General features: G+C 33.4%; 1 protein-coding gene across 3 annotated transcripts in view; it reads right to left on the bottom strand.

The window, feature by feature from the left end:
• Positions 1 to 13,061, bottom strand: part of LOC143072521 (uncharacterized) — a 56,460-nt gene that overhangs the window by 4,510 nt on the left and 38,889 nt on the right. For all 3 annotated transcript variants that reach the window (XM_076247493.1, XM_076247494.1, XM_076247495.1), the window contains 3 exons: positions 2,271 to 2,849; positions 2,010 to 2,082; positions 560 to 691 (listed from right to left, as the gene is read on the bottom strand). The gene's annotated coding sequence lies outside the window, so the exon portion shown is untranslated. The remainder of the gene's footprint in view (positions 1 to 559; positions 692 to 2,009; positions 2,083 to 2,270; positions 2,850 to 13,061) is intronic.

The following is a 13,061-nucleotide window of genomic DNA, read 5'->3' on the forward strand; positions in this document are numbered from 1 at the left end:
TTTCAAATACATATTTGAGACCTTTTTCCTTTTTCAGCAAATACCAATTGCAATTTCTAAAGGTAAACAGGGAATCTAAGCAAAAGGTGTTGCTATGTACAGGAAGCAATCAATTAAAATGATACCTAATCTACACTTTAAGGATGAACTTGGTGAGGTTAGGTAAAAATTAAGAAATTAAGAAATTAAAATTGATACTATTAGCTGGTAGAGCATCAATTTAGGATAAAGATAAGCTAAAAATATTGATAGGTCCTGGACCTCCTTGCCGAGATATTTGAGATTCAAAATATGGCGGGAAAAGGCTGACTCAGACTTTTACCTTATCATTGTATTGGTATTATTTGGGTCTCAAAACAAAAGAAAGAAAATCAAGAATCTTCTAAAATTTAGGTAAATGACCTTTCATGAGCTATTATGTCTTATTTGAAAAAAAATAAATGGGTGTTATGGGGCAAAATGTTTTACATTGTATTGTATGGAACATCACCAAGGAGTCCGAACATTTGACACAAACTAACATTTTTTAGAACTTGTGTATGATGATGACTCAACTTACGTTCTTCTTTGAGATGTCTTGCCTCTTCCCTTTCCTTTGGGTGCTCCTTTTCCTCTTCCTCTACCCCGATTTGTCTGTTTTAACCTTTTTTTTACGGCACCATCGGATTCACTTTCAGAATCACTAGATATTCTGAAAAAAGGATAATGCAGTAAATGGTTAAACATGCTAAAGAATCATAGTGTAACACTTCAACATCTGCCTGGCATTTAAACCCAATACACTCCTAATCAAATGCAAGGTCTATGTGCAACTTGTTGCTTAACATATTGAAAAGTAAATAGGTTTTTCTAAAAAATGTCACAGTTTATATATCAGGAGTGCACACGCTGAAATGTCTCGTTTGTTCAACTTATCATTGATTCTTTGTTGACAGTCTGTAACATGAAGGTTTTACCACAAGTATCAAATAAACTTAAGCCTGTAATTCAGTGGTTGTCGTTTTTTTGTGTGTTACATATTTGTTTTTCGTTCCTTTTTTTAATATAAATAGGGCCGTTAGTTTTCTCATTTGAATTGTTTTACATTGTCTATCAGGGACTTTTAAAGCTGACTATGTGGTATAGACTTTGCTAATTGTTGAAGACAGTACAGTGACATATAGACAATAACTGTTTAGTGTCTTTAAATGTCAGCTGTATTTGTACGAGGCTAGGAAACAAGGTGTATGCGAGCTTTTAGCGAGCTACTACACCTGTTTCGAGCCGAGTACAAATACAGCTGATATTTAAAGACACTAAACAGTTATTGTTTTTATCCTGCAATTAATTCTGTTTATTGTTTGTGTTTTGAAAGACACAAAAACTAACATATTTAATTAATTAATTTAATTATATTTAATTTGTAATCCCTTGAGGTCCGCGTAGTAATATCAAAATCACACATTACGCTGAAGACGGGTTCGCAAAAAAAGAATCTCGAATGGTCAACAATAATACATTGCTCAAGGTGTATAATTATCTATTTTAACATAACAACTAATTTCAACAGTAAAAACAAATAACAAAACATTGTCAAATTTGAAACAGAAGTGTACGAGTTGTCCTACGCTTCAGACTTGAAATTCACTAAACATGCATGCTGAAATTGACATGGTTGATTTTGTAACACAATCATACACATTCAAGTTTTGAAATCGACAAGTGTCATCGTCATTGGAATGCAACTGGAATACACATTCTGAGGTCACACAGGTTCAAACAATACTCAGTCCGGCAGTGGGCGGAGCTTTAAAGCGATATCTGTATAGTATACAGATACAGCATAGCGATATCTGTAGGGCTGTATCTTTATAGTAGGACACCCAATTGCAGGATAAAAAGTTGTTAATGTCTGTCATTTTGGTCTCTTGTGGACAGTTGTCTCATTGGCAATGCAATCATACCACATCTTCTTTTTTATAATTAATATTATCAATTTTCTTTATGATAAAGAGGTCCCATGAACTTACTCTTTAAATGGTTGTCTCCCTCCTCCCCTCGCTCCTCTTCCTTTGGCCTTCTGGCTGAACAGTTCCCTTCTTTCTGTAAATATTACAAAATAACATTAGCATATCACACTTCATACAAAGAAAGATAATATTAAACATTTACACACGGGTTCTAGAATATTAATGAAATTCAAGCTTCCGTTCAAAAAAGAATATGGCTGCTACATATTATTCATGTACTTTGTACCAATTTACACATCCAATACTTGTGAAAGGACTCACCTTTTAATTTTTACTGTTTCTGAATCATTAATTTCCATTGCATTTATTCTTTTCTTCTGCAATTCACAGAGAGTCATGTTGCTCGATGTTGTTTGTTGATTTTCTGTGGCAATAAACCCAAATGAGTACTTGTTTGGTGTCAACTGTTCAATGTCTTTGTCGACTTCATCAGTATTTGGAAAATATCCTTGTTCTGGAAAGGTATATTTTCGGCACTTGGAAATATGTTTAGTTATAGGCAACCCACTCTCAAATTTGTCACAAATGTCTCCAAAGCCCACATATTTAAACCAGTTAGATGATTTGTTTTTAATAATGAAAAGACACTCAACAGGTTCTTTATCGTGCGTTTGTAATTTTCCACCAATTCTGGTGAGCTCTTTTATGAGTCTTGTCTTTTTCATTCTTTCTGTTTTTACCAATCTGTCTTCAGTTTGGTGTTTACTGAAAGTCCCAGGTTTGGGTTTTTTATAGGCAATAGCCTCTACTTTGTCTCTCATTAGCATTTCACCAAACAAGTCTGCCCATTCCTAGAGCTGCAGTTAAGGTCTTCTTCTCCTTCTATCATTGTTGTGTGTCCTGAAATTTACCCAAACATTTTAACTATTTTAATGATGACTTTGTAACCTACTATTTTTTGCATGATTACTTTAAATGTTTCTACCCTCAGGGATTTTACATGTTTTATACATCATGAAAACATTGTACATAAACATTATCTTTTTGACAAACAGTGTATTTCTGTTTTAAGTTGCTCATTTTTAAGTTGCATGTCTGTTTTGAATTTTGTATACTGTTGTTTGTCTTTTTTTCTTTCTTCATTTTTTGCCATGGTATTGTAAGTTTATTTTTTGACTTATGAGTTTGGATGTCCCTTTGATGTAATTCACCTCTCTCTTGCATTTGCTGTACTCTTCTAATTGTATATGAACTGCTAACAGAGATATGTCTCACGTTTTGGTAATTTTGTGAATTTGCCCATGTTTCTGAAGACGTTTAAACATGCAAAAAGTATAAAATAATAAACCAGATTGCAGTTGATATAAATTCACTTCTTGAAAAGGCTGCAAAAATACAAGAACTGTATAGTACTTTTTATTCAAAAAAAACAAAATGAAATAGAAGTAATAAAACCAAATGCACATCCTGAAAAGAACTGCAACACTTGTATTAAATTTACATGGTTAAATGATAATGAATATCAATAAATTTACAAGCAAGGCTTTTTTGTAATTCTACCTCATGAATTTTAAATTAAAGTTTGATAAATACAAATATCCAATTGCATTATTTAAATCAAATGTAATTTGGATTTCTATGAATTTGATTATTTATAAAATCTTGAATCTTAGAAAAAAACACCAAACTAACATCATGAACATTATTTTCCATTTAAAAAAAAACAAAAAACATTTTATTTATTTAAGTCCGAAGTATGGAACAAAAAATGTACACTGAAAAAAAGTTTTAGTGGTGCAATCCTTTTTTCAAATATATATATATATATTCATTATACATTTTACAGAAGACATACCTAATTGAAATGTCTAAAACCCGTATTCTGAGTCTGTCAACGTTTTTCAACTTGACAATTGTATGCCAGACAATAAGTGTTAATATTACACAGGTCGGGACCACTACCTTATATGGAAAAGCATAAATTAGCATACTTATGTTCTCGCACATGTAATTGTTTATTTACATGTGACGCAATTTATTTTTACCTAGGTTTTTGACCAATCCACTTAATGAGTCACAATGCATGATGGACTACTATGTGTTTACAATCAACCAAGAATACGTGTTATTTACTGAAATACAACACATTTTTTCGTGCAATGCGGGATTCACAATTTCGCTTAGTTTTTCATTTTGTGTATCCTCATTTATAGTTCGTGATATAAAGTATTACTTCCATTATCAGATTAACGAAGAGTTGTTTCTATGCGAAGAAAAAAGGGTTTGAATTACCCGATATATAGCCATTAGCATGTTTGATGATGGCACAGAGATTTCAAGTATTTGTCCACCAGAAGCAACGAAACAACAGCGAAAAAACACAATTACCCATGAGACAAACTTACTGGTGTAAAGTAAGCCGTCGATAAAATGCAGCCGGTGCTGATATTCAAGAGTACAGCAATGTTTGTATAGATAATTAAAGGCAAATGTGGAATCCTTGAATTTTGTGTTCGTAAAAAAGGCGAATAAATATTTACATACATGGCAGTGTTAACAAAATCTATAAGTATTTTTGTTGGTCACATTTCAGTATATGGGACTTCTAAACTGTTCCCTTTCTTTAAGGTAGTGAAGTCAGCAACTGTAGTTTCAGTTTATTCTTTTTTTAACGGGCTCGGACATTTGCCAAACTGAATAAAATCATTACAGCTGATTTCTTAAGCCTGCAAAGTAAAACTTTGGTTGGCTTGCTTGCTTTGTTTATATAGTTGTTTATACAAGCTTTGAAAATAAGTTTGACATCTTTAAACAATATATATAAATAGGCATAGTTTAACTTGTATATTTTATATTTTGTACAATATACAAACAAAGCAAGCAAGCTAACCAAAGTTTTGCTCCACATGCATTAGGAAATAAGCTGTAATGATTTTATTCATATGTATGTGCGACAAGGTGGAAAATTTGATATGTTTTGTGAAAATTGCAGCGTTGGATCTATAATAAAAAAGAAGATGTGGTATGATTGCCAATGAGACAGCTGTCCACAAGAGACCAAAATGACACAGAAATTAACATTTATAGATCACCGTACGGCCATCAACAATGAGCAAAGCCCATACCGCATAGTCAGCTATAAAAGTCCCTGATATGACAATGTAAAACAATTCAAACGAGAAAACTAACGGCCTTAATTATATAAAAAAAAATGAACGAAAAACAAATATGTAACACATAAACAAACGACAACCACTGAAAAACAGGCTCCTATACAATATATTTTTTTTTTATGGGATAGATTTCTTGTCCTTTTATATATTTAATTGGGCCTTTTTTTTTTTTTTTTTTGTTTGGATTGTTTTTCACAAGTATTTTTTGGGTCATTAATTATAGCTTACTTTTCAGCATTGGACCTATGACTGCTTACTTTACTAAATTATGTCTTTGTTGGAAAGATGTCTCATTTGGCACTCATACCTCATCTTCTTATTTCTATATACAAAGCACGTTTTAGAAAAAAAAAAATAATAGGTATAATATGGCACCCACTATGATCCAGAGACTTTTAATATTAGAGATATTTTACATATGTCAACAGGACAGCAGCCGAACGATAAAAAAACCTCTGAGGTATATTTTGTGATAAAATTAGCAACAAACGGATATTATCGATGGATGAAACTATAAAAAATGTATTGAGCTATATACCGTACCCGCTCAGTGGCGGATCCAGGGGGCAGGGGTTCCGGGGGATGGACTCCCTTTTTTTGGACGATCAGTGCATTTGGATGGGGACATTTAGTTGGAACCCCCTCCCCCCTCCCCTTTTGTCCAGGGTTAGGACCCCCTTTTAAAATGGCTGGACCCGCCCCTGCCGCTTTCATAACACCTCTTTTTAGAATACTGAATATTATGATGTTCTTACTATTAGTTCAGGTCCTGATAAAAAATAAATACACATTCAGTACAGAAAGAAGTGTTTCAATGAAAGTTTCATGTTTTTCTAGGCAGAAATGATTTTGCAATGACATTATACAGGTTTAAAAGAGCTCAAATGATTTTCTTACTGGACAGTGGTCACTTCATTGGATATTTCACTGTGTCGTGTCTTGAAATTAATGCAGGTTCAATTCATAACAATGCACAAAACCGGTTCAACTACTTTTGCAAGGCGAAAAAGAAAGACGAATCGTGAAGCCAATAAACAATATTTTTTTAATCTGAGCATGCAAATTGAAGATTACGTTATACATTTTACATTAAATATATTTGCAGAATAAAAACGTTGGTAATGAGAGTCCCAGACAATATATTAATTGACTGTTTTCCCACTAATTCCACATGTTTTAAGTAGTAGTTTACTCGTAGTAGCCCACAATGCATTGTAGTTCATTGAGTCGATTGGTCAGTTTTTCAAGGCCATATTGGCCTTGTGTTTTGGTAATTACTATGCAAATATATTCTGACGTCAGAAAATCTAGAGTTCTCGACCTGTTACAGACAATACTACTGCCAATATTGGGAAGATGACCATTAGAGCTGGAAGGACGATCTCATCCATGCCTTAGCTATTAAAAAAAGAAACATGCATAATATCAGTCATGCATTTATTTTGTATTTTTTATAGTATTCTAATGAGTTCACACAAGACACAAACAAAACATGAAAAAGGGGGAGTACATGCTTGCATATTTTATTACATTAATCATGTTAATTTTTATCTTTGAATACCAAATTTCATGGGTACAGGAACACCATGTATTTTAATGATCAACAAATTACACACTTTCTAAAGGAATGAGTGCAGACTTTTCCCCAAAAAATCAAATATTCATGAATATGCAAGTTTTCTTAAACCACAAAAAATTGATACCCATGAAAAAAAAAGTAATCTTCAATAATCATTTTATCTGAATATACACAACATGTACAATGTATAAACTTTTCAATCCACCAAAAGTAATACACCTGTTTCACAAACCATGCCTCTTTTTGGGAGACATAATATGAATTCATAGATATTTTGTTTCGTTTACAATACTGGTTCCCAGTTATCATGGTTATGATATTTAGGTTTTATCTCATTGAGAAATAATTTGGGAATGTAACCAGTATGTATACACATTGTCATAGGGAATTTTTAATTCTGATGGTCACCAAAAGTGAAAGGAGGGGTAGTACAGAATTAAAGTAAAGTTTAAACTCCCAGAAGTTGGGCCATTTTAATACTGAAAATATGCAGAACAGCACTGTTTTAACCTTTAAATAAAATAGTACTGCATAGTTTTTGATGTAAAGGAAGTTCCTACGGGGAATTTCAAGGGTTATACCTCTAATTATAGGAAACTTAACAACAATGCTTTTTACCACATGAAGTACAGAATACAGATCAAGTTGAATATGGGTTGCATGATGACTGTTACTGTTTTATGGCATAAAGTTATGCCACTTTATAACAATCTATGCAATCAGGGGTATTAAATGTATCCCATTCTCCATTTATCATGTTTACTAAGTATTATCTTTCACAAGCATATTCATGCAGACAAGAGACAATTAATATCAATCTACACACAACATAACAGGAGTAATAAGTCGTGCATCGAATGCATTCAAATATTATGATGATGTACCTCATCAGCATCTTCAGCAAGACCACTTCTTATGACATCTCTTAGCTCAGCTAAAAAGGACAAATACTCAGTCTTTTTCCCAGCTTTAACTTTCTTGAAGCATACTTCAAAGTAATCATGTATTTCTCCTTCTGGTAACATTTCCATACAATAACTTATCTCTTTTGCAATTTGGGCTTTCGTTTGATTGTTAATGTCTTCAAATTTGTCTCTCTCTTGAGGGGTAACTGGAATTGGGTAGCTCATATTAGGAATATCTATGTCGTCATTTAAGTACTGTGTCTTCAAAAGGTACACTCTTTTTGCTGATGCTCTTTCTATTAAATTAACTAAGTCAAAATCCAAAATATGTCCATCTATAGAAAAATGTTCATCTTTATGTTCCCAAAGGTAGTTTTTCTCCCTAAGAATCAATCTAAATGCATCTATTGCTGGATCTATGTCAAGACCCCTTAAAGATGCATCTGCTGGCAAAATACCTAACAGTGAATATAGGTTGACTTTTAAAGTCTGTAGTACAGTATTATTTCGGCAAATTTTTTGACAAACAGCATCTGTTGGCACTCCTTTACTAATCCATTGCTTAAGTTGTTTGTTTTTCTCCTCTAACACAAAGTCTAAATCTTCACCAGTGGAGTTGTGACCAGAAGTTGTGATTGATGCAAATCTATCACTTTGCTGTTTAACTTCATCAGGCATTATTAAGTACTGTATGTGATCGTACATTTCAATTTGCTGATACTTTGGGTGGTTTCTGGCATGGAATATCTCTTTTGTCATGTATTTGGCACTGGCCATTAATGCTGCATTGTTTCCTGTAGTTCCAATGCGAAAGTTGATAATCCCCTGAGAAAATCTGCAGACTTGATCCATAATGTATCTTAGGTTTGGTATTTCCATGTAGGACTTATCTACATACTTAAAAAAACCTTTACCAGTGTAGTTTTCTTTTGTCAACAAACAATGCCGTACATATGGCAAAACCAGTTCACGTAAAACAGATAGATGCATTGTAAGCAGAAGTTGCCAGCTCTTGTGGTGGTCTTTACAGTTCTTGGCATACAATTTAGCAGCATCTGATGTAAAGCTCATTTCTTCACACAACTTCTCCATAAATGGTAACCAATTCAATTCGAAGAAGCCTTTTACTAGGTTCATTTCAAAATGGCCACCACCAATGCGTAGATAAAACCAATTGAACTCATGGCAAAAGTTAAATTCTTCAGTATATGAATGTTCCTGTTGAACATGACTTTCGTACAACTGTAAGCTTAAAAATGTTTTTCCACATCTACTGTGGGTCTTGGTCTTCATATATACATACCACTGCTTCTTCTTTTAACTTTTTACAAATTAAATAAGGCACCCCATCACAGCACACATGGGTCCAATGTCTTGAGTTTCCACCATACTGATATATACCAATTTGACGAAGAACTCTTGCAACAGTGTCAAAGGAATTTGGGTTGCAGAAGACTGGATCACTTAATATAAGTTCTTTCTTTCCTTTGTGTCCAGACTGAACATGATCATATCTTTCATTATCTTTCACATCATTAGTTGATGTTATTTTAACCTCACCATCTATACCTATGTCAAATTCTAATTTTGTAAATGATTCTTCTTTTGTCTTTCGTCTTTCATTTCCCTGATTGTCATTCAGCTTTTCCTCTGTTCTTGCTTTCTTTATTCCCTCTTTTTCGTTGCACCCTTGGCAAATTCTTTTTTTCTTTGAGTTCAATGTTCCACAAATGCTACACTTAATAAAACTTTCTGTGATTTCTTTTTCTATGATATTTCTGTCGATATAATCTCGGAGATTTTCTTCTTCTTCTTCTTGTTCCTCAGCCACAACTCTCATTGCAACTTCCAAAAATAAATACAACTGTTCATGAGCATCTATGTAACTTTTGTTTCGGTCTGATTTAGAGTCAATGATTGATTCAACAGTGGACTTCAAGACATCAGGATCAAACTCTGGGAAATTCAAGTAATCTTCTGTATCTTTTCTTATAATGTAAGGGGGTTTTAGTTCCTTCATCTTTTGCAAATTTTCTTTAATTGCTACATATCCCTTATTGGTTATGATTGATATTTTTGCTTTATTTTTTGGTCTTATACCACTTTTATTACCAATAACTTGTTCATTATCGAAAACATTCATAACATCACAACCAGGAAGGACTGGTGCATCAGTACTTTGACACAACAGTTTTGTAGCACCCAGCTGGCTTGGTTTTTCCAACAATATCAACTGCCTGTTTACTCCCAGTTAAAGAGTATATACATAAATTCTGTAAAAAGGCAAAAGGTGACACAAGTTTAGGTTCACATAATTTGTAGCTTTGTTCTACAGTAGTCATTACAATCAAGGTTTGATTATCGTCCATAGTTGATGAATTGCTTGGTAAACCACACATACCAAAGCAAAAATTCTTAACAACTAGGTTTCGATCTTGAAGCCAGTCATTTGATTTGAATTTTGCGACAGTGTCAAGATCTTTATACATCATGGCAAAGGACTGAGCATCTTCCTTAATTGATTTCCTTTGTTGAAGGCCTATAACATATGCAAACAAACTTATATCTGATGTGTCAAGCTCCAACATGAATTCTTTAACGATCATTAATTTTTCATCCTCCTTTCTATTTTTAAATAAGGTACAAAACTGTTTTTTGACATAGGAAAAACAAGGTTTGCAATTTATCTGAACTTCTGAATGTTTACATTCTGTAGAATTATCCTTAAGTGCCTTCGAGGGTATCTCATCATCATCTTGTTCATTTTTCCACTCCTTGATAATCTTCTCAGGCTTCAGAATTTTTCTTTTTTTTGGACGTCCTCGTTTAGCTTCACCCTCAGAATCATTACTTAAGAGACATATTTTACATTTGTCTGTGTGTTTGTCAAAAGAGAAAGGTATTAAGTCCGTTGTAAATTTTTTCCCCTCTTTACCTTTGGCCTGTCACACTCTATATAAAACACTGGAGCATCGTTTGCAAATATATACTGGATGTATGTGGTCCAAATCAAAATTCAGGTCCATCCCATACATGTCGCCTAATTCTTCATTAAAATGATGTTTGTCATATTTATATCTAAGATCTATTTCATGTCCACACAAGCGACAGAGCTTTTGTAATAATTCAGCATGCCTTTGCAACTCAGATGTATTCATTTTGGTCCTATTAATGAATGAAGTGTCCTTTAGTAATCAATAAAAAAAGTTGTTGAATAAGAGGTCTAAAATTAACACAAATTAAATGGGAAGTGTGTCCATGGAACAGATGATGCCCTATTGGCATATAATGTAACAAAGGGACATAACTCAAGAACTGTCAAATTGATGCTACCATATTTGTCTGAGTTTAGCGGTAATAAGCATTGTCTATCCATTTGGTTGAGACAAACTTAAGTTAGAGAACTGAAACCAACTTTGGGACGTATAAAAACACCTGGACGAGGTTAAAACTTTATGCCCCTACGCTACAGCTGGGGGATAAAAATTAAGGAACAATAAAAACTCATAAACTGAAAATGCTATGACAAAAAACAAACACAAACATTTTATATACAGAAAATGAACAATTGGAGAAACTAAAGATTCAAAGAATGATAAATAAGATTTTGCAGGTCAAAATTATAATTTGTAGTGGCAATTATGAAATATAATCATTCAGTTTTGATCACTGGAATAAATAAAACTAAAACACTCCACAGGGCGTCTTTCATTGCATACAATTTGAAATAATGTTTATCACTACTACAAATGATTTTTAATCACAGCACAGAGTGATTTCATTCAATAAAATGTAAATCACTTGTATAAATGATTTTAAATCACTTCACAGAGTGAATTAAAATGTGTGTTTATCTCAGATACCAGCAGGGCATATTTGATTCTCCAACTCGGGTTGACTTCAGTTAAAAAATCAGTACTAATGTGCATGTGCCATCTGTTCCAAATCGAAGTCAAAACTCTTCCATTGAGTTGACTATTATAAGGGAGGTGAAAAAATTGTTTCTCCTGTCAGAGCAATAAAATAAAAATAAATTGATTCCCTGACCTTCTACTTGTGGTATTAAACATTGTGGTATATATTCAGAGCAATCGATTGAAATACTTGTACACAATAATTAATTCTGAAAGTAGAAAAATGCTTTTTAAGGGCCCGTAATTCCTAAAACGTTGGAACCATCATCACCAAAATCAATCCCAACCTTCCCTTTGAGGTATTGCACCATCTTTTTAAATTTCATTGAGATCAATTCACTTAGGTATTTGACCAAATAGTTTCAAAGGACAAGTTTTTGAAATATATTTAATGACGACAGAAGTGGTGACATACATGTAAGCACACATGGGGCACTTCAGGCCTCAGTCAGCTTAAAAGGGGGCACTACTCGGGTGACTTAATTTTCTGTTCAGAGTGATTTTAATAGAACGCTGGTAGAAGTGACATTATTAATTAACCGAACACTGGTAGAAGTAATTTCTTATTAGAAACCCTAGGCTTCCAGTACCTAATTTTTAATCTTTATTTAAATACCAGGACTAATCAGTGAAAATGAGGTCAATGTCAAAAGAAATCATGCCAGTACAGCTAACATTTCATACATACAACAAATACAGTTGACTTTGAAAAACATTCAAACACACAAAAACTCAATACTGAGTAACGAACCGTTAAAATGAGGTCAAGGTCAAATTTAACATGCACGAATGACATATATATCATAAAATATTTCCATACACCAAATATAGTTGACCTATTACATGTAGTATCAGAAAAAAAGACCCAAACCCAAAAACTTATTTTTGACCACTGAACCATGAAAATGAGTTCAAGGTCAGATGACCCCCAGCCCGCTAGACTTGAACACCTTACAATCATTCCATACAGCAAATATAGTAGACCTATTGCATACAGTATTAGAACAAGAATGTGTCCACAGTACACGGATGCCCCACTCGCACTATCATTTTCTATGTTAACTGGACCGTGAAATTGGAATAAATTGTCTAATTTGGCATTAAAATTAGAATGATCTTATCAAAGGGAACATGTATACTAAGTTTCAAGTTGATTGGACTTCAACTTCATGAAAAACTACCTTGACCAAAAACTTTAACCTGAAGTGTAACAGACGGACGGATGAACGAACGGACGGACAGACTAGAAAACATAAAGGTGGGGCATAACAAAACTCATTTAATATAATCTGCTTAAACAAGACTCATGTGTAAACTGATACAAGTGTTCGGTAAACAGGAAGTAACTTTAGTTAGTGAGTGATGATTCTGAAATCACATCATAGGGTATACATGTAGCTGATTTATTTAAACCCTAAAATTAAAAACCAAAATTCATAAATCCTTATCAAAATGTTCCTGGGATGGATGGAAAGACAGAGGTAAATCAATTTACTTTTTGTAAGGGGGGTCGGCTGACTGACCTAAGAGGGACCCGCTCC

This window comes from Mytilus galloprovincialis, chromosome 4 (assembly GCF_965363235.1).
Source record: "Mytilus galloprovincialis chromosome 4, xbMytGall1.hap1.1, whole genome shotgun sequence".
NCBI lineage: Eukaryota > Metazoa > Mollusca > Bivalvia > Mytilida > Mytilidae > Mytilus > Mytilus galloprovincialis.